The sequence below is a fragment of the Bombina bombina genome, chromosome 4, assembly GCF_027579735.1.
Source record: "Bombina bombina isolate aBomBom1 chromosome 4, aBomBom1.pri, whole genome shotgun sequence".
In the NCBI taxonomy this organism is placed as follows: Eukaryota; Metazoa; Chordata; class Amphibia; order Anura; family Bombinatoridae; genus Bombina; species Bombina bombina.
This window is the reverse complement of record NC_069502.1, coordinates 654,254,642-654,279,771: the sequence shown is the minus strand read 5'-3', so window position 1 is coordinate 654,279,771 and position 25,130 is coordinate 654,254,642. Positions and strand designations below refer to the sequence as shown.

The window sequence follows — 25,130 nt, the reverse complement described above, 5'->3', positions numbered from 1 at the left end:
GGTACTATATTGCATTTGAGACCTTTGAAACGCGTTAGGAAAGAATTTGAAAGAGACTTTTTTGTTTGATACTTTGACCTGAATGGCTGTTTTTATAACTGTATAACTTTGCAACTCAGCTTGTAGTAGTGGTTCAATTTTTTGTATTGTGTTTTGCTGTTACCAATTGTGGAAGTTATTGCCTGATTGATACCTCATAATGTATTGAGGTTGTACAATGTAAGCAGCTTTTACCTAAGAGTACAATAAAAATGTTTTGTAAGTTTATATACAGTATTGCACTGCTGTTTGGTATTGTTGTCTCCTCCTATATATCCAGGCCCCTGTGACGTGGAGAGGGAAGGAGTAAAGAGAGAGAAGGATATCTCCCCATACCCAGGTTGCACAGAAGCAAACACTTGAACTGACACGGCACCTGCTATTTAAAGACGCACAACACTTACCTCATTTGATTGAGGTCACTTTTAGTAAGTGGGCATTTTGTACATACTTATGTTGATATTATTGTAAGAACCATGCATCCTATCTACAGTGACAATTTCATACGCATGATACAGCTCTTTGTTGTTTTGAATACTGGGCTTGCGAGGACATTAACCAGCACTAACTACATTTTATATACATGTGTCCATAAAGCATTTATTACTTTACCTCTACCAATTGTATGGATTGTAATTAATCTTTTAATTAACTCCCAATAGAATTTTGGGCTAAGAACGTTTCCTCTTTTATTCTTTTGATTGGAACTATTATTCTTGTAACTGTATAGTGCGCCTTTTTCCACTCTTTCTATACATATTTCAGTTTCACATATTTGAACATTAGATACTCTTGGGTGGGTATTAGACAGCCTATTCATAGTTACACTTTACAGACCACACTGTCCCAGGGTCTTTAACTTAGCGCTGATCTTATTTTAATTTCTCAATACACATATATATATATATATATATATATATATATATATATATATATATATATATATATATATATATATATATATATATATATATATATATATATATAGTATATATATATACATATGCTATGCAACTTTTAAATTTTGTAAACATGCAAAAATGTAACTATCCTGCTTTCTATTGAGCAAATGAATGGAGAATTTTACTATGTGAGTTCTTTTGCACATGAGTAAAAAGTATTAAGAATGTTTATAAGACAGGTAGGCACGAATAGAGCATTCATATTGTCTGATGGCTGCTCAGCACTATACTAATGGGACTGGTAGTGATGTTCATATGTCTTTAATCTATGGCTACATTCTCTCAAAATAACAGTTAAAAAAAAACAAATTTTGATACATTTCAGATTAAAATCCCAATTTATTGATATTTACCCAAAACTCGAGGCAGCAGGCCATAAGCTTTTACTGAGCACCTATCATAAAATTCTTACACTAATTGCATTGCTGGGTAAAACTAAATGTGCTGTTTTAAGCATTACTGATGTAATGTGTTGGAACATGCTATCTGGCAACACCTGCCCAATTACTGTGAATTTCTAATGTTTCTTTAATATTATTAAGCAATTAGGATTGTGTAGGATATTAGATTTAGGAGGCTACTATGGGGAGAAAGATATAGACATTAAGGGGACAGGCTAGTGGGCTGGTGATGTGGTTTGTGCTGGTGTTGGATGGAGGCAGCAGGACAATGCTGATTAGGCTTAAAGCAGAGGTTTTAAACTGGTGGCCCGCTGGCCGCATGTGACCTGCGACCTTATTGTGAATGACCCACGCCACCTCCATGAAAATTAATATGAAAAATAATAATATAATATGCTAATTACTTAAAGAGTGAGTGCGCTTAATGTTAGGGATGCACATGCGTGCAACCTCCATTCAGCTATTCATTATAATGACTGTATCCCCTTGTTCTGGCATTGCGTAAATATTATTTAATAACATAAGGACTGGTGAGGCTAGCAGGGCTGAAAACGCTTCTGGGAGCCTAACAAAAACCATACCGCACTTGCGTTGCAGTTAGCGCAACACTAGTAATCTAGGCAAATCTTTTGAAATGTATGCAGTTATAGCAAACGCCACTGCTTTGTTTAGTAATGGCAAGATATGTAGGTAGTGTGCGGCCCATGTGAGATGCACTTGCAAGGAAAATGGCCTATGACTCAAATGAGTTTGACACCCCTGGCTTAAAGGAACTTTTAGCACATTTTTTGTTCTCTTTCCTGATTTAGATTTGCTTCATTCTCTTGGTATAATTTATTGAAGGAAAAGTAATGCACTCCTGGGAGCTAGCTGAACACACATTTGTTGAGCCAATGACAAGAGGCATATGTGTGCAGACACTATTCAGCAGCTAGATCAAAATATTACATTGCTGCTTCTATGCCTATCTAGGTATACTTTTCAACATAGGATACCAAGAGAAAGAAAGCAAATTAGATACGTAAAATGTAAAGATACTTACAATTGCATGTTCCATCTGAATTATGAAAGTTTAATTGACAGTTCACTGTAAAATTGTTTTTCCCTGAATGTGTTCCTCATTATTTGTTATTATACTGGCTGCTGCGTATAAAATGTATGAGAAATGGCTAATTTATGCTTCAAAATAAATAGCTGGATTTGCTCTTTGAATCCACAGCCCATCAAAATAGGCTTGCTGACAGATCAGATCTTGTTATCTTATCATGTAAATGCTTCCCTTTGTTATTTATGTCTGTACAATAATTAGAAAAAACAATTGAAAACTAACATTTTAGAGCTTTATCTCTTTCCCCTCCCATTGGGAGTGTAATTTCTTCAGCTGGCTGTGTTTAAAAATAGCATATACCTAGGTATAGAAACTTTCAGTGTAGGTAGGGATAATACTACAGGCTAAATCAGCTAGTTCATACGCCAATATAAAAGCTAAGGACCTATTTGTAAAACAATCCAATAGGTAAAATGGGATCATTGGGAACAAATTAAAGGAGAGAAAGTTTTGGGGTAAACTGTCCCTTTTACGTTCCTTTAATATTATTGAAAGGGGACTTGGTTAGAATTTTGACAGTGGTTCATGACAAGCACATTTGTAGAGGGAGATCTTAATAAAAGTAAATCACATACTAGTCGTTTCCCTTAATAAGAAGCCTTTATTATTTATTGTTTAATGACTTGCAATCTGGAAACTGTCCCTAAATAAAAGGAATGTGCTTGTGGTCCCACCTATAGAAAAAAGAGCTGGTATGAAAAATAGCTGATGCAGTTGTCATTCCTGCAATGGGGCTGACATCTAACACGTTAGACTATTAGAAGCAATTAAACCTGCTATATGAGAATGAAACGTATACTCACCTTTAATTAGATAGTAAAAAAATGTGTAGGAATAATAACAAGTTATACACTAATAAAGATTACACTAGTATTAACAGGAGGCGGACTGAGACAAAGAAAAGCCCCCTGTCCCTCCCATATAATCTAGTGTTCCTGCAGCTGGCACACACTGCATACAGGAAAAGAGACCGTTGCTTTATGCTCAGCAGCAGAGAAAGTTCCCAGCCATCTGCAGCTTGTGTCACTTCTGAGGCTCTGACTGGCAAGAGGCATCCCCATGTCTAGGGATCCCTGGGGTGCAGAAGGAGGATCCTGCCTGTAATATTGGATGGAAGCTGCAGCCAATGTATACAGTGCACTAGGGAGGAGGAGGGAAGGAAGCGAGACTAGGAGGAGGAGGAGGTGTTTTTTGCAGGCTGGCAGATGCTGTGTTGTATTGTTGATCTGTTGTTGAAAGCTCCTATCTATAATTGTGTGTTTATATAATGTAAACAGTCGCGAATCATCATAAATGTGGCAGACACACTATCCATTATTCTGACAGATTGGACTTCAGACATAGAAGACAGAAACATCCCTACCAGGATATCATAAGAATAAGGAAAACTCTGCAACAGGCAAGCAAAGGAAGAGTGAATCTAAAGGTGGGTGCTGTATAAACCCTTATTACAATCAGTAAGATAGCAATGCCAGCATGCACTCCCTGCTGTGTGAGGATGGCACATACATGACATGCCTATAACATATGACAGAGCACGATTCTTCATCAGAGTGGTTATTTATTTGCAAAGCTGGTATGTCCATAACCACGCCTTATGTGCTACTGGTGGAGTGAGTCTAGTGAATACATAACACAGTGCCATTCCCAGCATAGAGGTGGGAGGGGAAAGGCTGGTGGGTAGAGCCTGCACTTACTGTGATGCGAATAACATAATCTGTCTCACTTTCTCTGCTCGCACAAGCACATTCTTTCCTGCATCTGAACGTCTTTGCAGGTCATTGCTTTCTGTTATTATTAACTTACACTGCCTAGAGCACCATTGGTGTATAAAGAATACACAGTATTGTGTCTTTTATATCAATTGTTCCATGCTCACCTCTAGTTGAAAGGGTGTTAACAGATGGTATACGCAGGGCGAACCGTTACAGCATGAATAGAACTGGCAAGCGCCTGTGTGTTCATTCGTATTATTTGTATTTCTTTCTTTTACTAAATAAGAGCGTTTGGTAGTGAACATAACTTTATTATTCCTTAGAAAGCACCCCTTTTTATTTCAGATATTTAGGTGACGATATGATGACAAATGGAGTGATTGCTGTGAAATAATTAAACAGTTGGGACTTCTGCTTTTTTTGGAAATTACTTTTGAAAACAGTAACATTGTCCCAATAACCTGAAGCTATGGGTGACTTGCATTAGATATTGTATCTCAGACATGCAGTGCTAGGCTGACTAGATAACTTGAAATATTGCGTCATTAGTAATGAAACATTTTTTTTTTTAAAAAAACAAAGATTAATTTGAGCACTGAAAGAAAATATTGACCCATATTTAATCAAAGCTGTTTTTGGCATTAAAGTGGCAAACTAATATTTTTGTGTTCACATGTGAATTCTGTTAAAGGAATATGAAAGTTTTTGTGTGTATATACAAGCTGGTACATGTTCAAGTGGGAATTCACAATATTAACTTTTGCTGCCTGCTTTTTTATTTAAAGGGACCTATACTCTTCTTCAACTTCTATCATCATAAAGAACAGCACGGAAGCATGTTAAATTTAAGGGACATTGTGCAAAAAACCCCACATGCTCTGAATTGTTAGAGCATGTAATTTTAGCATTATTACTGATCCTGCAAGTCTATTTGTTTAAATTGTTACAAAGAGCTTAAACACATAGTTAAAGTGATCCTGAGCTGCAGAGAACCACTTGTCCTGAACAGACACAGTCCATAAGCTAATCAGCATTGCCTGATTTGGACCAATAGTCCTCACAGCTCCTTAATGAGACTTTAACTTTGTATTTAACAATTTGTGGGGGTTATAGATTTGCTGTCTCAGCAATGCAAACTTATATGCTCTAACATTTTTTGCATGTAATTTTCCCCCCATCAAAGCCCTTTAAAAAAAAAATTTATACCTGAAAATATGTGTGGAAAATGCCATTTATATTTAAACTGAAACTAATACAAAAGTATCAGATATGTTGTACTTTCTGCTAATTCTCATTGATTGACAGGTACAACTACCAGAGCTGCATTGGTAAAGAGGGACATTCCTCTTCAAGTTTAAAGGGGCATAATACTCATATGCTAAATCACTTGAAACTGATGCAGTTTAACTGTAAAAAGCTGACAGGAAAATATCACCTGAGGATCTCTATGTAAAAAGGAAGCATTTTTACCTCACATCTTCCTCAGCTCACCAGAGTAAGTATTCTGTAAAAAGTTATACTTCAGCTGCTGCCCAGCTGCAGGTAAAAAAAATGAAGAAATGAACAGCAGCCAATCAGCATCAACAGTGCTGAGGTAATTAACTCTTTTACTGTGATCTCATGAGATTTCACTTAACTCTCATGAGATTTCATAGAAAACTTCCTTAAACTGAATAGGGAAATAAGATGAGTGTGCACGAAAGCTTACTCCCTTAGTTGCCCCGGGACAGATATACTGATTTACTGCTCAAAGTCCTTTGCAATGGGGTTTGAATACTTTAGGACATTTTGAGGTAAAATATCTTTCTTTTTTACATAGAGATGTCAAGGTTATATTTTCTAGTCAGCTTTTTACATCTATGCTGCAGCACTTTCAAGTGTTTCAACGTTTGGGTATCATGGCCCTTTAACTGAGAAATCTTTATTTAGGACAGGAAGATGCTCCTTTTATTAATAATAATAATAATTATTGTAAACATCATAATAATAAACTAATACATTTTGAAATGCCCTTTTTATATAAAGAAAACATGACTAGAATTGCTTCTTAAAGGGACATGAAAGCCAAAATGTTTCTTTCATAATTGAGAACATATAATTTTAAACAACTTTCCAGTTTACTTCTGTTATCTAATTTTCTTCATTCTCTTGGTATCCTTTGTTGAAGGAGCAGCAATACACTAGTGGGAGCTAGCTGAACACATCAGATGAGTCAATAACATAAGGAATGTATGTGTGGCCACCAATCAGCATCTAGCTCCCAGTAGTGCATTGCTGCTCTTGAGCCTACCTAGGTAGACTTTGCAACAAATGATACCAAGAGAACCAAGAAAATAAATAATATAAATATATATATATTTTTTTTTTTATTATTATTTTTTTTTGAGGCAGTCTGATTTTCAAGTAAAGTTGCCTTCTGTCAAGAAGTAAAGGGATATTGGCTACCACTCTCCAGCAGTTTGTTCAGTGGTGTGTGCACAAACACCCTGCAACACTGATTGGTCAGTCAGATATCAACAATACATTAATTATTTATGTATTCATTTGGTGGCAACCTCTGGTTCTTGCCATCCACATCTAATAAACATTTGAGTGTGGATTCTGGGGAAACGAATGGTAGTTGAGGTAAAAGTAGGATGCAAAAACATATTGTTGCCATGTGACATGCTGTGGTGCCCTATACCACAATTCTACCAACCATTTCTGCCATACTGCCTGTCTGCTCTGTCTCAAAAAGGTTTGCCCTCCACACAACTAGGCCTTTTTCATTTTTAATCCATTACTGTTTCTATTTTAGAGAATATTAATTAGATGTTGATTTTTTTCTGCTTCATTTTATGTTTAACATACACTGAGCGGAATCTGTGTGACTTTACCTCTGTATATCAGTTTTATTTGCTGATCTAGTCATGTTGTGCTGTTACATAACTCTTATTTTTAGAAACTTCAAAAGATAATAAACCACAGCCTGCAGACTGTCAATTATTTACTTGTTATTAGGCACACTGAAAGACCCCTTGTATTCTTTGCTACAAGGCATTTTACATTCTTTTGCTGAGAATTTCTGTCACAATATAAGGTAGGCCGTAATAATGAACAAAACATATATTTTATTTTTAAATCAGTCAGCTTGTTACATTTTTTTTCCTTTTAATTATATAGGAAGTACCAAATAATAAATAGCTACTGCAGTAGTTGCATTACAAGCATTAATGAGCAAAGCTATGTATACTATTTTTTCTCCACCTGTAAGTCACAATCTTCTCTGCCCGTGTCTTTGACTCTGTGTTCTAAAATGCAAGTAACAGTCAATATTTATTTAAAACAACTATTATCTTTCTGATTACAGCATTGTACTAAGTTTTTGATGGTATATGTATACAAAAGTAATACAAATTTATAAAACTTTAGGTTGCATGTATAAGATATATAATGACATGGAAATATTGCCTAAATAAATAACATAGGATGTTGTTTACACTTAGTCCCATTACCGCTCCAAATGGTCCCATTTTGCGGATGCAAATATTCCAAAATCCACACTATTTCGAAATCCAAATCTTTTCCGGTCTCAAGAGTTTTGGATAAAGGGTTTTCTACCTGCATCAGTGTATAGGGGGTAAGATGAATAAGCAACAAGTTGCCGCATACTAACAGCTAAGAAACTGTCAGTCTAAGTTACAAGCTACAAGCAATGGTTATCTGATATTACTGTAAATGGCTATGAAGATATAACTTGAAAGGGGTTGAAATATAATATATACACTAAATGAATTAAACAAAAGTGTGTTATTGGGAGCTGTTAATGCTCATACCCTAGCTATATCAAACGGACACTCAGTATATCAGGAAATTTTAAATTTGAATGTTAACGGCTCTAGGGGAGGCAACATAACAAGGTTAATACTTTATTGGGACATTGTATCTGATACTTTTATAAGTGTTTATCTATATTTGATAATATGGAACATAGAAGCGAACAATCATATGTGCTGGGAGACTTTGAAAATGACACTGATGATATGTATGATGGTATAGTACATACTCTGGATAGCTTATTTTTTTATATTGATGCATTACGAAAGAAAGACATCAAATTGGATTTAGACATCAAAGCTTTCAGGATATATGTACAAGAAAAACGCATACCCAGAGGATTGAGGATAAAGAAATTTCCTTCATTCCTAGTTAATGACCAAGAGTTCATAAATAAGTGGAATAATATTCTGGATGCATGCTCCTTTGCTCTGATTAATCTTCTGATTGAATATAAAAACCAGCAAAGAAAAGATCTATTGGTGGAACTAAAAGATATTCAAGAAAGTTTAAAAAGCCATCAAGAAGATGTGGATTTTAAAAAATATGATACCCAATTTGAGAAAAATATGAATATATTTAAATAGGATCTTTGGCAGTTCAAATCCAGAAAGATGGTACGGGATAAAAAGGATTATGAATCCAAGCAAGTTTATAGATGGAGCGGTGAAGACAAAACTAAACCCAGATATTTCAGACGTCGCTATAAAAATAAAAAATCTGATAAGAAAGGAAAAACAGTAACCTTTTCCGATACAGAATATGAGTTTGACTCTTCTGATGGAGATGTGGCTGAAGAAATAGATATACCAACTGTTTTGAGAACAACAGATATGGCATCAGAGTCTGAATCTACATCCAAGGTCTCAAAAAACGGGCAGGACAAATCCCAAGCCCCAGGAAGAAGAAAAAAACACATAGGGGGGCAACAGGAAAAGGAAGAGGCAGCTCACATGCCCGTTCAAGAACTGAACAAAGCCAAGAGGGGAGGCCTGCGCAAGACGTATACAATCAGATCCCAGAATACACAAAAGAAATATGCATGAACTCTGATGTGATCAATTTGTCTTCAAAAAATCTGACCAACTTAGAAATATCAGTACTATCTAAAGGACTTAATTTTGTTCCTACCAGTCATTTTAACATGTTTGACACTATTTTAGACATCAATAGGTTTGTGCGTAAGATTACACTGCATAGGCACTTCTATTCTGTCAAAGATTCAGAACAAACTCCAACTAGTGACATTAGTGAAGACGCTGATAGTATTAACAATTCAGTAATAGATGAGATGCAGTTTGCAGATTGGTGTAGTATACATGATCTTGAAAAACTTGAGCAAGATAATCAGAGAGATAAATCAGGCCTACCTGACGCAAAAGGGATTTCTCTTAAACACATTAAAAATAAAAGTTCTTTATATCCTACACAAATGAGACCAAAAGTCTTAGATATCTTCCAAAAAACCATTGAAGATAAACTGAGATCTCTAGATAAAAATAATAGAGATAAAACTAAATTAAAATATAGACAAAATGCTAATCTTACTAATGCAGAGAAAGAGGCTCTGAGGTCTCTGACTGATAACGAGGAACTAATCAGTCAGATAAAGGCGGCAATGTGGTCGTGTTAGACAGAAAAGACTACATTGCCGAGGCTGCCAGACAACTAAATGACAAGAAAGTATATGAAAAATTAAGAGATAATCCAACTAAGAAATTTAGGGAGGAACTATTGGACATAGTATACTATGCCAGACAAAACAACATAATTAATCAATCAACACAGGAAACACTTGTTACAGAATTTACAGTTACCCCTATTTTTCATTATTTTCCAAAGATCCACAAAGATCCCATATCACCTCCAGGAAGGCCTATCATAGCTGGTATCAACTCATTGAATGAATCACTGTCAGAGTTAGTTGATTCCTTTTTGCAACTATTAGTAAGTAATTTGCCCAGTTATATTCAGGACACTACAGCACTATTGAGGAAACTCAGCAATATACAATGGAAATCCACATATAGACTAATTACTGCTGATGTATCATCTTTGTATACATCAATACAACATGATAAAGGCATAACAGCAATAGAATTTTTTCTAGATAATTACAGTAATTATGAAGCAGCAACCAAGGTTTTTCTAATAAACGCAATAGAATATTTGCTTACACATAATTTCTTTAAATTTGGCAGTAATTTCTATCTCCAGAAACGTGGGACAGCCATGGGGGCTAAGTTTGCCCCCTCTTACGCCAACCTTTTTATGGGTTGGTGGGAGCTGTCCCACGTTTTTGGAGATAGAAATCCACACAAACAACAAATTATATCATTTTTTAGGTACATAGATGACCTTCTATTTGTGTATGATGGAGATGGTTCAGAGGCCGAGAAATTTTGCCAATATTTAAATATCAATGGTAATGAAAGAGAAAAATCAAAGTACTTCTGCGCAGCTACAAACAATTAGTATACAAGTTGAATCCAATATAATAGAGGAATCAGTTATTGTCAGTTGAGATGAGTCTTTATGGACAAAATATATATATGAATGGTATATATTTTGAATTAATATGCAGTAAATCCCAGGCAAAAAGAAGTGTATAGTTGTCTTCTTACCGGAAGGTACCTCAATCATATGAGGTAATGTGTAGTCATATGATATAGGTGGTGGTCTGTGGTCCGCCGCTGTCTGTGTTTGTTCTTTCCGTGCAGCCTTGTGTATGGTAGTCCTGGTTAAGGAGCCTCCTGAGTCTGGTGCTTCGATAGATCTTGGCGATATGGTAGAAGTCTTGTCCCGGGGTCTTTCCCAGTTGTCTCACAGGTAGAGGTGGAGGAAAGAAAACAAAGCAGACATAGCGTAATCCAGTAAAAGTAAAGCAATTTATTTACATTAAAATCATAAGAATTGCACTCACATGTGATAACCTCAATCTTATATGAGGTAAGTATAGGCACATAAACAGTAAGGGTGTTGAATGAGTAGTAAATGCTGTCACCACTGAAGATAAAATAATGAGGTGATAATGTCTCTAATGTGGCTGTAAAAACAGATTTCAAAACCTATATAAAACCCCTTGGAAGAACACTCTAAACCGTCTGCAGCAGGTCAGAGTATGGTTTCCAGCGGGGAAAAAAGTCTGCCGTGTGAATAGCAAAGAACAGTGTTCTAATCACTATGATTTGTCCTGGGGTCAGGAGCTGTAGGAGACGCCGGTACACACTGTAAGTACAAGTGGGGAAACAGTACTGCCACACCTGGAGAGCCTTACGCGTTTCGAAGTGTCAGGTACTTCTTCGTCAGAGGCAATGTGGAGTACTGTGTAGCCGGCTACTATTTACAAGCGGTCCAGGTAGGCGTGTACCCCCACGTGTCTGTGTGACGTCATACGTTGTACGTCTACGCTAGCCAATGGTGAGTAGTGTATCTCCGTTGTTAGGGGCAACTGGTAAGCTAAAACGTTACTTGTCAGCACCGGTCATTGATAGATATATGGAATCTTATGCCAAAAAACAGCTGTGGAAAGTAGTCCCAGTTCCGGGATAAATGCTACGAATATTTACATAGATATGTCAAAATCGGCATTGGATTTACCCCTGGGAAAAATCTCTACATCAGTAAACAGTAAACAATACTAGTTATATCGGAGTAGGAAGTGACAAAAAAGATCTGTTGGGTAAGTTATCATCGTGGGTTAAACAAAAAGAAATAAAAATAATAAAAAAGACAATAAAAAAGACAGATGCCAAATTGTTGTGTCTCTCTGCTCTACTGTTAACGATTACTCTAATGCAGTGATTTGTTAAGTTAGTGAGAGGAGCAATCTAAAAGGGGCACCAGAGGCACTTGAAAAAATACATAAGAGAATCCGAGGCGCCCACTAGACAATGAAAATGATATGTGCAACTGCCTCGAATGGGGCAAATAGACTGTTTGGCGGAAGGGAGCCAGCGTCATGTTATTTGGAACTTGTAGGAGTTAGGACAGGGAGTGGTAAATAACTGTTATATACCCTAATGCGCTAGGAAGTTTACTAATATTCCCTATTTGGACTTATGCTAGGAATATATACATAAGTGATGTACATAGATCATATACACCGTTATCACAGAACGTTTACATAAAGGAGGGGGAGTGGGGAAAATTATACATTGACCGTATTAACCCATTCTTATTGGGACCAAAGTAGATTTAAGTGTTGTCGTTATATTCAGTTGTATATGTCGAAAAGCCCCTGTTTGTGGATGCTAGCAGGTGGCCTGACAGGGTAATATCCTATGTGTCATGTCTGATACTTCCTGAAGTGGTGGTTCTGGGTGTTTGTGCAGAAAGTATCTATCATTACTATGTAGCATATAAATCCTGTACAATGACTAGTAAGGGAATATATAAATCATGTTGTTATCTCCCTTAATTTATCCCTTTATTTTAAAAATATTTAACTGTGATATTTGAATAAGGAAGGAGAACTAATTTTCGAAAAGGCCTTTTATAATCATAAAAAGGCTACCAAATCAATATCTTCATTCAGGCCCATGGGTGCCATTGTTCCCATGAAATGGATCCAGTAAGACTCACGTTGTCTGAGTCTCTGGAACCTGTCTCCTCCTCTTGGTGGGATTATTACATTTTCCAAAATTGTGCCTTTTAGAAGTTTGGGATCCTGATGATGGGCCCATTTAAAGTGTCTAGAGAGACTATGATCTTTGTATCCATCTTCAATGTTATTTAAATGTTCGAGCAGTCTGGTTTTGTATGCCCTCTTAGTGCGCCCTATGTATTGCAAACCACAGGGACATTCCAACAGATATACAACATAAGTGGTTTTACAGTTGGTAAGTTTGTTCACAGTGCAATATTTGTCCGTAAAGGTTTTGGATTGTATCGTTTTTGTTGGTTTTTTGGAATCATACGCATGTTCGCAGGCTTTACAATTAAGCCTGTTACATTTGAAAAAGCCTTTGCTTTTGTCCCTTAACCAATTTTCTCTTGTGTTATTTTTGATTTGGCTTGGTGCCAATAATTGCTTGAAATTTTGGTTTTTTCTAAAGATGATTTTGGGGGTCACCCCTATTGCATTTTTCAAAAGGGGGTCCTGTTGTAGGATAGGCCAATATTTCTTGAGAATCTTTTTAATCTCTGGTGCTGCTTCATTGTAGGTGGTAATCATCGCAGTTTTAGAGGTGTTCTGTGTAGTTTTTTCTTTTTCTTTCCCCTTGAGGAGTGTATTTCTGTCTAAATTTTTGACCTTTTTTTGTGAGTTCTCGACTAGATGTCTTGGGTATTTTTTCTGTAGAAATTTTTGTTTTAGAATATTTGCTTCTTTGTTATAATCGCTGATTTTGGTACAGTTTCTCCTAACCCGTTGGAACTGTCCATACGGTATATTATTAATCCATGGTCTATAATGGGCACTATCAGCTCTCAAATACCCATTACAGTCGGTGCTTTTTGTAAAAAGTTTGGTCATGATAGTTTCCCCTTCATTGAAGAGTATTAGATCCAGAAATTCAATATTTGTGGAGGATATTTTTGAAGTGAATTGGAGGTTGAAAGAGTTATTGTTGATGTAGTGAATAAACTCTTGACAAAGATTATCATTGCCATTCCAAATCACTATAATATCGTCTATGTAACGTCCCCACCAAATTATGTTTTTACTGTAGGGGTTGTTGGTATGGATATACATGGATTCCCATTCCCCCATGTACAGATTTGCGTAACTGGGGGCCATAATGGTCCCCATAGCCGTCCCACTGATTTGGAGGAAGTAGTTTCCGTCAAACAAAAAATAATTTTTCTCCAAAACGAACCTGATACAGTCCAGGAGAAACGTTTGATGATTTTCTGAAAGTTGTGTCTTTTTGATTACTTTAGATAGAGTTTGTATTCCCAATTCATGTGGGATACATGTATATAGAGAGGACACGTCTAGTGCCATCCATTTATAGGTGTCTTTCCAATCTAATTGGCTGACTTTGGTGATCAGGTCTGTTGAGTCTCTGATGTATGAGGGTAGTTCTGGTACCAATGGTTTCAAGAAGCAATCTACGTACTCTGATAGTCGAGCCGTGAGTGAGTCAATACCCGATACAATGGGTCGCCCTGGAGGGTTTTGTTGATCCTTGTGTATTTTGGGTAAGTGATAAAATATTGCTTTTCTTGGATGCAAATGAGTAAGATATTCTAATTCCTGTTGGTTTAGTATTTTATTGAAGTTGGCTGTGTCTATAAGAGACTTATATGCTGTTATAAAGGTGGTGGTTGGATCTCCTCTTAGTTTTATATACGTTATGGGATCATTGAGAAGCCTATATGCTTCTGCGATGTATTCCTCTTTATTCTGGATTACCAGACCTCCTCCTTTATCTGCTTCTCTTAATATAATATTGTCCATATCCATAATCTGTTTTAGAGCCTCTTTTTCTCTTTTGCACAGATTATCATTTTTAATCTTAAAATTCGTGCATAGGTTTTCTATTTCTTTAGAGACTAGATTGTAAAAAGTAGGGATGAAGTTCCCTTTTGATTGTGTAGGGTAAAAAATGGAAACTGGTTTTAGATTTGAGTTTTTTTTAGATTCTAGATATATATCCCCCATAGGGTATTCGCTCTCTAGCTGAAGTTCTTCTAGAATTTTAAGTGTTTCTTGATCAGGTTCGGATAGATCACCCATAGGTTGATCGGATTCTTTCTGTTTTTGTTTTATTTTTTCATAATGTCTGTTGAGTGTCAATTTGCGTACAAATTTGTTTAAATCTATAAACAAGTTGAAAGGGTTAGGTCCTCGGGTGGGGGCAAAACTCAGGCCTTTAGAGAGCACTTGTATTTGAGTGTCGGTAAAGGCAATGGAGGAGAGATTGAATATATTTCTGTTTGTTCTCCTGGAGTGAAATATTGTATCTCTGTAGTGTTTTGAAAATTTTGGGGATAATGGTTCCCTGTCCATTCCCTTTCTAAAAAATTAGTTTTAGATTTGTGATGTTGTGGAGGTACATAATTTTCTTTATGATTGTTGGGTACATGATAACTGGGCCCTGGGCTTGATTTTTCCCAATTCTGTCTATCATTGTTATGATGTTGTTGCTGGGTATTGTAGTATTGTTGTTGTGGTTTGGTTCTTCTATTAGAATATGTATAACTTGGTCTGGAGTCACGTATATAAAAATTATGGGACTGGTCTCTATTTTCTTTTTGTCTATTCCAGGATACTTGTTTTAAGTTCTGTTGTATTCGTGTATTGGCCTTCCATTGTGAGTTGTGTTGTGCATTCCATTGTGAGTTGTGATGTGCATGTCCTGCTCTATTATGTTGTGTATTGTACATCTGATTGGGATTATTGCTGTTTAATCTGGTATGTTGATGTGAGGATCTCCTATTTTGAGGATTATTTCCATTTGGTTTAGTTTGGGATTTTTTTCCGTGGTAAACTTCCCTTTGTGTGTTATTATTTGGATTTCTTGAGGGTTTATTAGTACCACTATGTGTAGTATTACTTTGGATGTGGGAAGTGTTCTCTGTTGTGGGGTGTTCTTCCCAAATGTTATCCTCTCCCTCTGGTGATTGGGATTCCTCCCCCTCCTGCATATCTAAGTAGTCTCTTAAGAATTTCTTTCTCTTTTTGGTTTCTAAAAGGTTCTCAAATTTGGAAATTTTTTCCTTGTTTTTCTCATCTAGATCTTTGAAGACTGGGTCCCCCTTATGTTTTTCTAAGTTATTTTTTAATTCTTTAATTTCTGAGGATATTTTTTCTACCTTAAAGTTTCTGTATCTAGATGCTATTTTCATTAGAATAAATGAGCAGTCTTCTAGGGCCGTGTCCCACTCTGTGAGATATTCTACATCTTCAGAGTCAAATATAGATGATTTGTATAGCTTAAGACCTCTAGGGATGATTTTGTATTTGAGATATCTCTCAAGGTTTAGGTTATCGTACCAATGGGTTAGTTGTTTTTTACTCAATCTTTCCAGAGTTTCAAAAATTTCCCTGGGGTCTATATTCTGCTCAATAATTGATTGGCTTTCTTCATCTAAGTTGATCGATAGTTTTTTGATTTTAGTGAGTGGATCAAAATAATTCCCAAATTCAAAGCTATTAGAATTCATGTTTAGGATTCTTGTTGTGTTCCTGCGAGCAGCTAGTTAGGGTACGTCACTTAACAGTGGCGGGAGATAGGTAGAGCAAGAAAAAATCACCAGCGCTCTAGAAGGAACACTGGTATAGGTAACCCAGCACCTACGGTGCAATAAGTGTAGTAAATTACCAGTATTGGTAGTGGTGTTGGTAATTGCCACAACTACAATAAAATGATAGTGTGTATGGGAGTGCAGCAAGAAGTGAAGATAATAAGTGTACCCCTGACACTGTAATGAATGGTAATGAAAGAGAAAAATCAAAGTACTTCTGCGCAGCTACAAACAATTAGTATACAAGTTGAATCCAATATAATAGAGGAATCAGTTATTGTCAGTTGAGATGAGTCTTTATGGACAAAATATATATATGAATGGTATATATTTTGAATTAATATGCAGTAAATCCCAGGCAAAAAGAAGTGTATAGTTGTCTTCTTACCGGAAGGTACCTCAATCATATGAGGTAATGTGTAGTCATATGATATAGGTGGTGGTCTGTGGTCCGCCGCTGTCTGTGTTTGTTCTTTCCGTGCAGCCTTGTGTATGGTAGTCCTGGTTAAGGAGCTTCCTGAGTCTGGTGCTTCGATAGATCTTGGCGATATGGTAGAAGTCTTGTCCCGGGGTCTTTCCCAGTTGTCTCACAGGTAGAGGTGGAGGAAAGAAAACAAAGCAGACATAGCGTAATCCAGTAAAAGTAAAGCAATTTATTTACATTAAAATCATAAGAATTGCACTCACATGTGATAACCTCAATCTTATATGAGGTAAGTATAGGCACATAAACAGTAAGGGTGTTGAATGAGTAGTAAATGCTGTCACCACTGAAGATAAAATAATGAGGTGATAAATATCAATGATTGTGGTATTAAATTCACAAGTGAGCACAGTACAACCAATGTTAATTTTCTTGATCTGACTATTTTTATTGATGAAAATACTAAAAATATAAATACCACATTATTTAGGAAGCAGGCAACACTACTTTAAAATATGACTCTTGTCATCCTTGACATGTCATTGAAGCTATCCCGAAGGGGGAGCTAATTAGACTTAAAAGAAACTGCACAATGGAAGGAGAGTATCAAAAACATGCGAATATTGCCCTAGAGAGATTAAAAGATAGAGGCTACACAGATGAGGTATTAACTAAAGCTAAAAGCAATGTGGATCATATACCTAGAGAGCAACTCCTATACAAAAAGAAACAAAAAAATATTGATAAGCATCATAACAAACTACAATTTATTACCAACTACAATTTGGAATATAACAAGATCTGTAATATTGTGCGAAATTCTATACCAATATTATATTCAGATCCTATTCTTAAAGAAATTATGCAGGAAGGATGTAACTTTATACCCAAAAGAGGCAAAACTCTTTCTAATTATTTATCACCTTCAGAGTTAAAGCCTGTCTCGAATAAAAATTGGCTACAAAGGAGGAAAGGTTTCTTTAAATGCAGGAGGCCTATATGCAGGACATGTAACTTTGTAACAGAGGGAGATGTAATATCCTCATCAGTCACCCAAAAACAGCATACAATTAATTTTATTATTATTATTATTATCGGTTATTTGTAGAGCGCCAACAGATTCCGCAGCGCTAATAGATGTTTTACAATAAACTGTTCTACTACACACGTAATATATTTACTAACATGTAAGATTTGTTTCAAGCAATACACAGGCAAAGCCACTAGGCCTCTCAAAGAGAGATTTCTTGAGCACCTATGCAGCATTGAGGATGAAAAGTCTGATACACCAGTAGCAAGGCATTTCAGGGAACAACACAATGCAGACGTTAATGACTTGATGGTACAGGGCATAGATTTTGTACCCATATGGAGTAGAGGAGGAAACAGGGAAATTATCCTAGACAAAAGGGAAGTATTCTGGATCCTGACCTTACAAACTAGTTATCCTTTAGGGATAAATAAGAGAAGAGATCTGGATTTATTTGTATAGATAAATATTACATACTATTTAATAATATTACATTTTTACTATCCCTGCTAAATGGGTTTATGACAGGCAGCTAATATGATACTTCTAATGTTTATGACAGGCATCTAACGTGATACTTCTAATGTTTCATATATACATTGCATACACTATAAAGAAAACTCTTTTCAACACAATATTTTATTAATTTCAAAAATAAAATCAGTGTAGTAAGTCTAGTACTTTAAAGTATGTCAAATGAAGGTTTTGTATGCCCTAAAATACGTTATGTAGATACACACATAGAGATGGAGATTCAGGTTGTATTAAATTGTGTGATGTATCACTTTAAATTTTGTAATTAAAAGGCAGGCCTTTGCAGGTGCATAGGTAAGCAGTGAACAAGTGCTATCTAAGCACGAAACATGTCTGCTCTGTGCATCTGCAAACACAACCTGGATTACAGTTTGTCCTAGATAGGACATTTTTGGGTTTTAAATTGTCCCAATAAACTTTTTTTATTTTTTATACTTTGGGCTCTGAGCGCTTCTGTTGTTCACATGTGGATGTTGTTTTTATATATGTATATATATGAAAACGTTTATATTCTATCAATAATAAGTTCAAAGAGCCATCAATACAACCTCCCACTATATGAAATAGTAAACATACCTACATAACCCAGAATGATGATTAGATATGTTATCATAAAATATTTCCATTATATATGAATGCTAATCCAATATCTATAAAGTAGTGTTCACAATTGAATTGTTATACTTATTATTTATTATTGTTATACTTATTATTTATGTACTTTGCGTATCAAGCCCAGATAGATTCCATTTTTTATTCAAATGTGAGATTAATAGCCTGAGAATAATAATATGCAGGTGTTTTTTTCAGTTATGATAGTTAAAAAAAAAAATATATATATGTTGATTAAACAATAGACTCCGCCATGTTGTAACCTAGGTTTTGTTATCTACTGAAGAAAATTATGGACAATTATAAATGGGTCACTAGATCGTGTATCAACACAATCACTGTGTGGTACTAAGTAGTGTTAAGGCTGGAGTTGGCACTTTCAACAGGAATTGAAAAGCCCAACATTTTCATATATAGATTCATTTACTTGCTATAATTCAATACTTTAGATTACAATCTTAATGTTTAATGCTGTTTTCAAGAGTTGAGATCTACTTGTTAATGGGGTCTCCTTGTGACATCTGAATGTAGTATATGTTTGTTCCAAATCAGGAATTTCTCATACCTAGCGACTATTTTCTACTTAGGATCGTTATTGTGATGCAGGATATTCATTTAGAGTAGACATTTGATTTTTAACTTAAGGCTATATTATTATTAGTGGCTGCAAGGAAATATGGAAGTCACACAGCAAACTTGTGATCTGTAGGCCAGCACTATGTAGATCCTGATGTGGCTTTTGGCCGAGTTGGAAGGAAAATCAGAGGAGCAAATATGTTAAATCTAATGCACAAAGTCTAAGACCTAAATTACAAGTTTTGTGCTAAACCTAGTGCGTAAATAACGCTAAAAATTAAGCGGTATCGCACGTTCGATAGCGCTGCTATTACAAGTTGCAAAAAAACCTTCTTGTGTTGTGCGTTATGGTGCGTTAAGCTCCATACCGCACAAAAGCCAAGTCCTGACTTGACGTGCTTGTGCACGTTTTGCCCCATAGACATCAATTGAGAAAAAGTGTTAGAAAAAACCTAACACCTGCGATTGCGGAATGGCGATCACTATAACCCATTCCCCATTGATGTCTATGGGGACAAGAAGGTTATGTAAAAACCTAACACCCTAACATAAACCCCTAGTCTAAATACCCCTAATTTGAGAACTACAAAACCAATAATATGTGATAATATCCTCAAGACAGAAAAATTGCCAAAATAATCAGAACAACAGAATAAACAGAAACCTCTGGGAGAGCATTGCATTGTGAAAGGATTAATTAAATGAATTTATTTAAAAAAACAAACAAAAAAAAAAAAAGAAACAAACAAACATTACAGTCATGAATATACAGCATCTTGCTATATAATTAAAAACTTCTCCCAGATTACTATTACTTCTCTCAGGAATTCTGAGAGCGCTCTTCGTGTATTCTTTTTACAATTGGTGGTGTCTTTTCCACCTATTGTTTTCTAAACCAATGTCTGTCCAATAAACAGCACCTCCCTGCTAATCTATCATGTATATAGCAGTTCACATAGGAATTCCTTTTGGTAGTGCCATTGATTTCCCTAATTTCAATAATTAAAAACGAATCTATATTTCAGGATTAGTAACCTTTAGACTATAATGTATTTTAAATAGAAATAGATTTTTCCTCAAAAAGCACTTTATTTTAAAATAAAAAGAAATCAGATTTTTTTTTTTTTTAAATCCTGATTAAAGTAAAACAAAACTATTTTTTTTGTTTGTTTCATACTGAAATATATATATACAAGTGTTAGTAATATGTCAAGTAACAAATGTCATTTATGTAAACTGACAAATCTGCTAGAATAATATCTGTTCAACAGATACGCCATCCCCCAATTACTATATTAAGCATAAAATGGAAATGATTCATTCTCTGGCATGTTTTTGGAATTCAATAACAAAATACTGTTGGGGTCAGTAGTGCAGTGAACAGAAAGCACTCTCCAGAATGCCTGTAATTTTATTATTTACACTCTGCTGGGAATTCATGACAGAATGATGAATATATAAATAAAGCTAGATAGAAACCCAATTAACGCTAATGTTCTTACCTTTTTGCTGTGACAATATTTAAACATTTTCTATAGGTACAAACTTAGTAATACATGGGACTAAACATTATTATTATTATTTTATTTTCTCCTAAAGGTTTGTTCTAACATAAATGCCACACTAACACTATAGCTAAAAATGTTCCTTGTTTCTGAAGTCTCTTGGTGTGTTATAGGAGTTTAATAAATTTATTTTATATTTTGTAGTTAATAAAAATATTTTAAGAGACAACCACATAATTTTTTTAGGATCTATTAAAGGTTGTTTGAATATTTGGACTGTATGTTTCCAATAATTAAAGGGACACTCAAGTCAAAATAAACTTTTATGATTCAGATAGAGCATGCAGCTTTAAGACACTTTCCAATTTACTTCCATTATCAAATTTTTATGTTCACACTTTCCTGGGAACAAGATCCTACTGAGCATGTGCACAAGCTCACAGGCTATACATATACTGTGATTGGTTGATGTCTGACACATGGTAAAGGCGGCTGAAAAATGTTAGAAAAAATACATTTGTCAGAAAAAAAATCGACTGCTTATATGAAATTCAGAGTAGGTGCTAAAGGGACACTAAACAATGCAAAAAAGTTAGCTTAAATCTCTCTATCCATATTTAATAATGATATTTGTAATTAGCTTTGCGTGTTAGATTATTACCGTTATATAGATATTCTGCTGCAAAAATGTATTGATTTCCAAACCCACCGTTATAAGATACATTTTCATGAACGAATCATTCACGATAACCTGAGTTATCAAGATGTCTGACTTTGTGCGTAATGCGCATGCACGATCTTGTTTACACGTCATCCAATACGTCACCTTCCATTGAAACCGCAGACTGCCTTAATCGATATGTGCAAACAGATGTGACAGCGGAATAGACCAGGTAAGAACGTTACGCTAAGCTGCGAGAATAACTCTTACAACATTAAAATAACTAATTATTTGACTGGGGGCATAATTGTGAATGAAACCCCTAATATTTTTACATAGATTTCTTGTTTATATAAGTTAATTGTATTACTACTTATTTATAAATGTATTATTAATGCATTTGCAAACAACATTGAAATTAGGAATAGTGTTATCTTTTAATGCGCTCTCATTAGTATTGCTTACTTTTGATATACTTTTTGAGAATTACTACTTAGAAATAAAATTGCAATCAACTTTAATGTATAAAAATAGCTCATAAACAAGCCGTATCCAGTGTGAATAGGACTACCTATTCAATTGATCGCATTTTGCACAGCGCATGCGTTGTTCCAGTAGTTTGGTTTGGGTAAGTGAGACATCGAAGCCGAAATCTGCGCCTGCCCGAATGCCCGTATCGTATTGTGCATGCGCCGGGTGACGAAAACAAGTGATAATGATATGCACGAAATCGCAGTGTGATTGGACGCTAATTTTTGTATTGAAGGCACCATAAACGGGGTTTGGCTTCAATGATGTATTTTTCTAAATCTAATCTACAATTCTATTCTGCTTCTAATGCTCGTTTTAAGGTCAAAGTGGGTAAGTTTTGATATTTGAGTTTTTGAGATACATTTGTGATAATATTTTGATAACTAAAAATTCAAAGTTTTGGAATCCTTTAAATCATTGTCTCTTTATTATGCACTTTTTAATTATGCAATTCTACTGCTTTGAGTGGTTCTTTAATCTAAAGTCAGGTATTTGAACTCATTGTCAAGTAAAATGTTTGTAAAAGAGACAACTAAGTTAGTATGAGCTGATATCTTTGCATATGACTGTCAGAGGCATCCGGCCTATGGATCTCATCTGATGTTTAATATGGGCATTAATTAAGACCCTGTTGTAAAATTCTAGGAGCTATGGCTCTCAGTAAAGATCCAATATATTTTATAATGAAATAATATCATCATTGTCTCTGAACAGGTTATTTATACATTTTACATAACATCATTTTATTAAAAAAGTTACATTTTTATGAAAATGTGGGTTTCTGACTAATTTTCATGCACAAAAATCTAATGATATCAGAGTGAAAGTTGTGTGGGTGTTCTGAATTAAATTATATTTGGTGCTGCATAGGGAGAAGTTAGTGTAATTGGAAGATCTGTTCTATGTACTTAAAAATGAGGCTTCAGAAGAAAGAAAAATCTCCATAATAAATGACTTAGATATTATGTACAAAGAGGAATATTTTTATTCCAGAGTTGTAAAGTTCAGTTCTTGCATATTATCTAGTGATAATATGCAAGAGCTGAACTTTACAACTCTGGAATAAAAATATTCCTCTTTGTACATAATATCTAAGTAATTTATTATGGAGATTTTTATTTCTTCTGAAGCCTCATTTCTTCTAGTCCATAGTTAGCAACAGGCTTTAGTATAATAAATGTGTAAAGATTCAAGTTTGCATTTTCTAATTTGGGGTTACACACATTGGTAAAGTCCTGCTGACACTTTTGATTCTCTGACCGGCCATGTCCTGCTTGGAAACTATGTTTACAGCTCCTAAGCAGGAAATTATGTATGTACTTAATCTCTTTGTGGAGGTTAACCACAAAGGTCCAGATTTCATATCCAGAGCAAAAATGTGATTCGTAATGCTTGGATATTTCCAGTGTTAGTGCAAGTCAATGGTTAACCCCTTAACGACCGAGGACGTGCAGGGTACGTCCTCAAAAAAAAGGCAGTTAATGCCTGAGAACGTACCCTGCACGTCCTCGGTGTGGAAAGCAGCTGGAAGCGATCCTGTTTGCTTCCAGCTGCTTTCCGGTTATTGCAGTGATGCCTCGATATGGAGGCATCCTGCAATAACCTTTTGAAGCCATCCGATGCAGAGAGAGCCACTCTGTGGCCCTCTCTGCACCGGAGATCGGTGGCTTCCTTCGTTGGTGGGTGGGAGCAGTACCGGGAGGCGGGTGGCGGCCATCGATGGCCCTGGAGATGTGGAGGGGGGCGGGATCGTGGGCGGGGATGCCCGGGGGTGCGCACGGACGCGCGTGCACGGGACGGCGGGGGCGGGCGCGTGCACGAGGAGGGAGCGGGTGGGAACCGCTACACTACAGAAAAAGGCAATCAGTTAAAAAAAGTTATAAAAAAAAATACGATCAATGAGGTGGTGGGGGTTTGTGGTGGGGGGGGGTGGGGGGTGTTTGGGGAAGCTACACTACAGAAAAAAAAAACACTAAGAAAAAAAAAAAGCCCTTTTTTGTGCAAGCTGGGTACTGGCAGACAGCTGCCAGTACCCAAGATGGCCCCCAATAAGGCAGATAGGGAAGGGTTACAGAGCTGTTTTGGGGGGGATCAGGGAGGTTGGAGGCTAAGGGGGGTCCTACACAGCAGAAGAATTTTTTTTTTTTTTTTTTAAAAAACCTAAACCCCCCAAAAAGCTTTTATTTTAGTACTGGCAGACTTTCTGCCAGTACTTAAGATGGCGGGGACAATTGTGGGGTGGGGGAGGGAAGGGAGCTGTTTGGGAGGGATCAGGGGGTCTGATGTGTCAGGTGGGAGGATGATCTCTACACTAAAGATAAAATTAACCCTGCAAGCTCCCTACAAACTTCCTAATTAACCCCTTCACTGCTAGCCATAATACACGTGTGATGCGCAGCAGCATTTTGCGGCCTTCTAATTACCAGAAAGCAACGCCAAAGTCATATATATCTGCTATTTCTGAACAAAGGGGATCCCAGAGAAGCATTTACAACCATTTGTGCCATAATTGCACAAGCTGTTTGTAAATGATTTCAGTGAGAAACCTAAAATTGTGAAAAATTTAACGTTTTTTTTTTTATTTGATCGCATTTGGCGGTGAAATGGTGGCATGAAATATACCAAAATGGGCCTAGATCAATACTTTGGGTTGTCTACTACACTACACTAAAGCTAAAATTAACCATACAAGCTCCCTACAAGCTCCCTAATTAACCCCTGCACTGCTGGGCATAATACACGTGTGGTGCGCAGCGGCATTTAGCGGCCTTCTAATTACCAAAAAGCAATGCCAAAGCCATATATGTCTGCTATTTCTGAACAAAGGGGATCCCAGAGAAGCATTTACAACCATTTGTGCCATAATTGCACAAGCTGTTTGTAAATAATTTCAGTGAGATACCGAAAGTTTGTGAAAAAATTTGTGAAAAAGTGAACGATTTTTTGTATTTGATCGCATTTGGCGGTGAAATGGTGGCATGAAATATACCAAAATTGGCCTAGATCAATACTTTGGGATGTCT

The 25,130-nt window shown here is 36.0% G+C and overlaps 1 protein-coding gene across 1 annotated transcript in view; it reads left to right on the top strand.

The window, feature by feature from the left end:
• Positions 1–3,476: 3,476 nt before the first annotated feature.
• NCOA7 (nuclear receptor coactivator 7) overlaps positions 3,477–25,130 on the top strand; it is a 431,441-nt gene continuing 409,787 nt past the window's right edge. The window contains exon 1 of the mRNA XM_053710717.1: positions 3,477–3,936. The gene's annotated coding sequence lies outside the window, so the exon portion shown is untranslated. The remainder of the gene's footprint in view (positions 3,937–25,130) is intronic.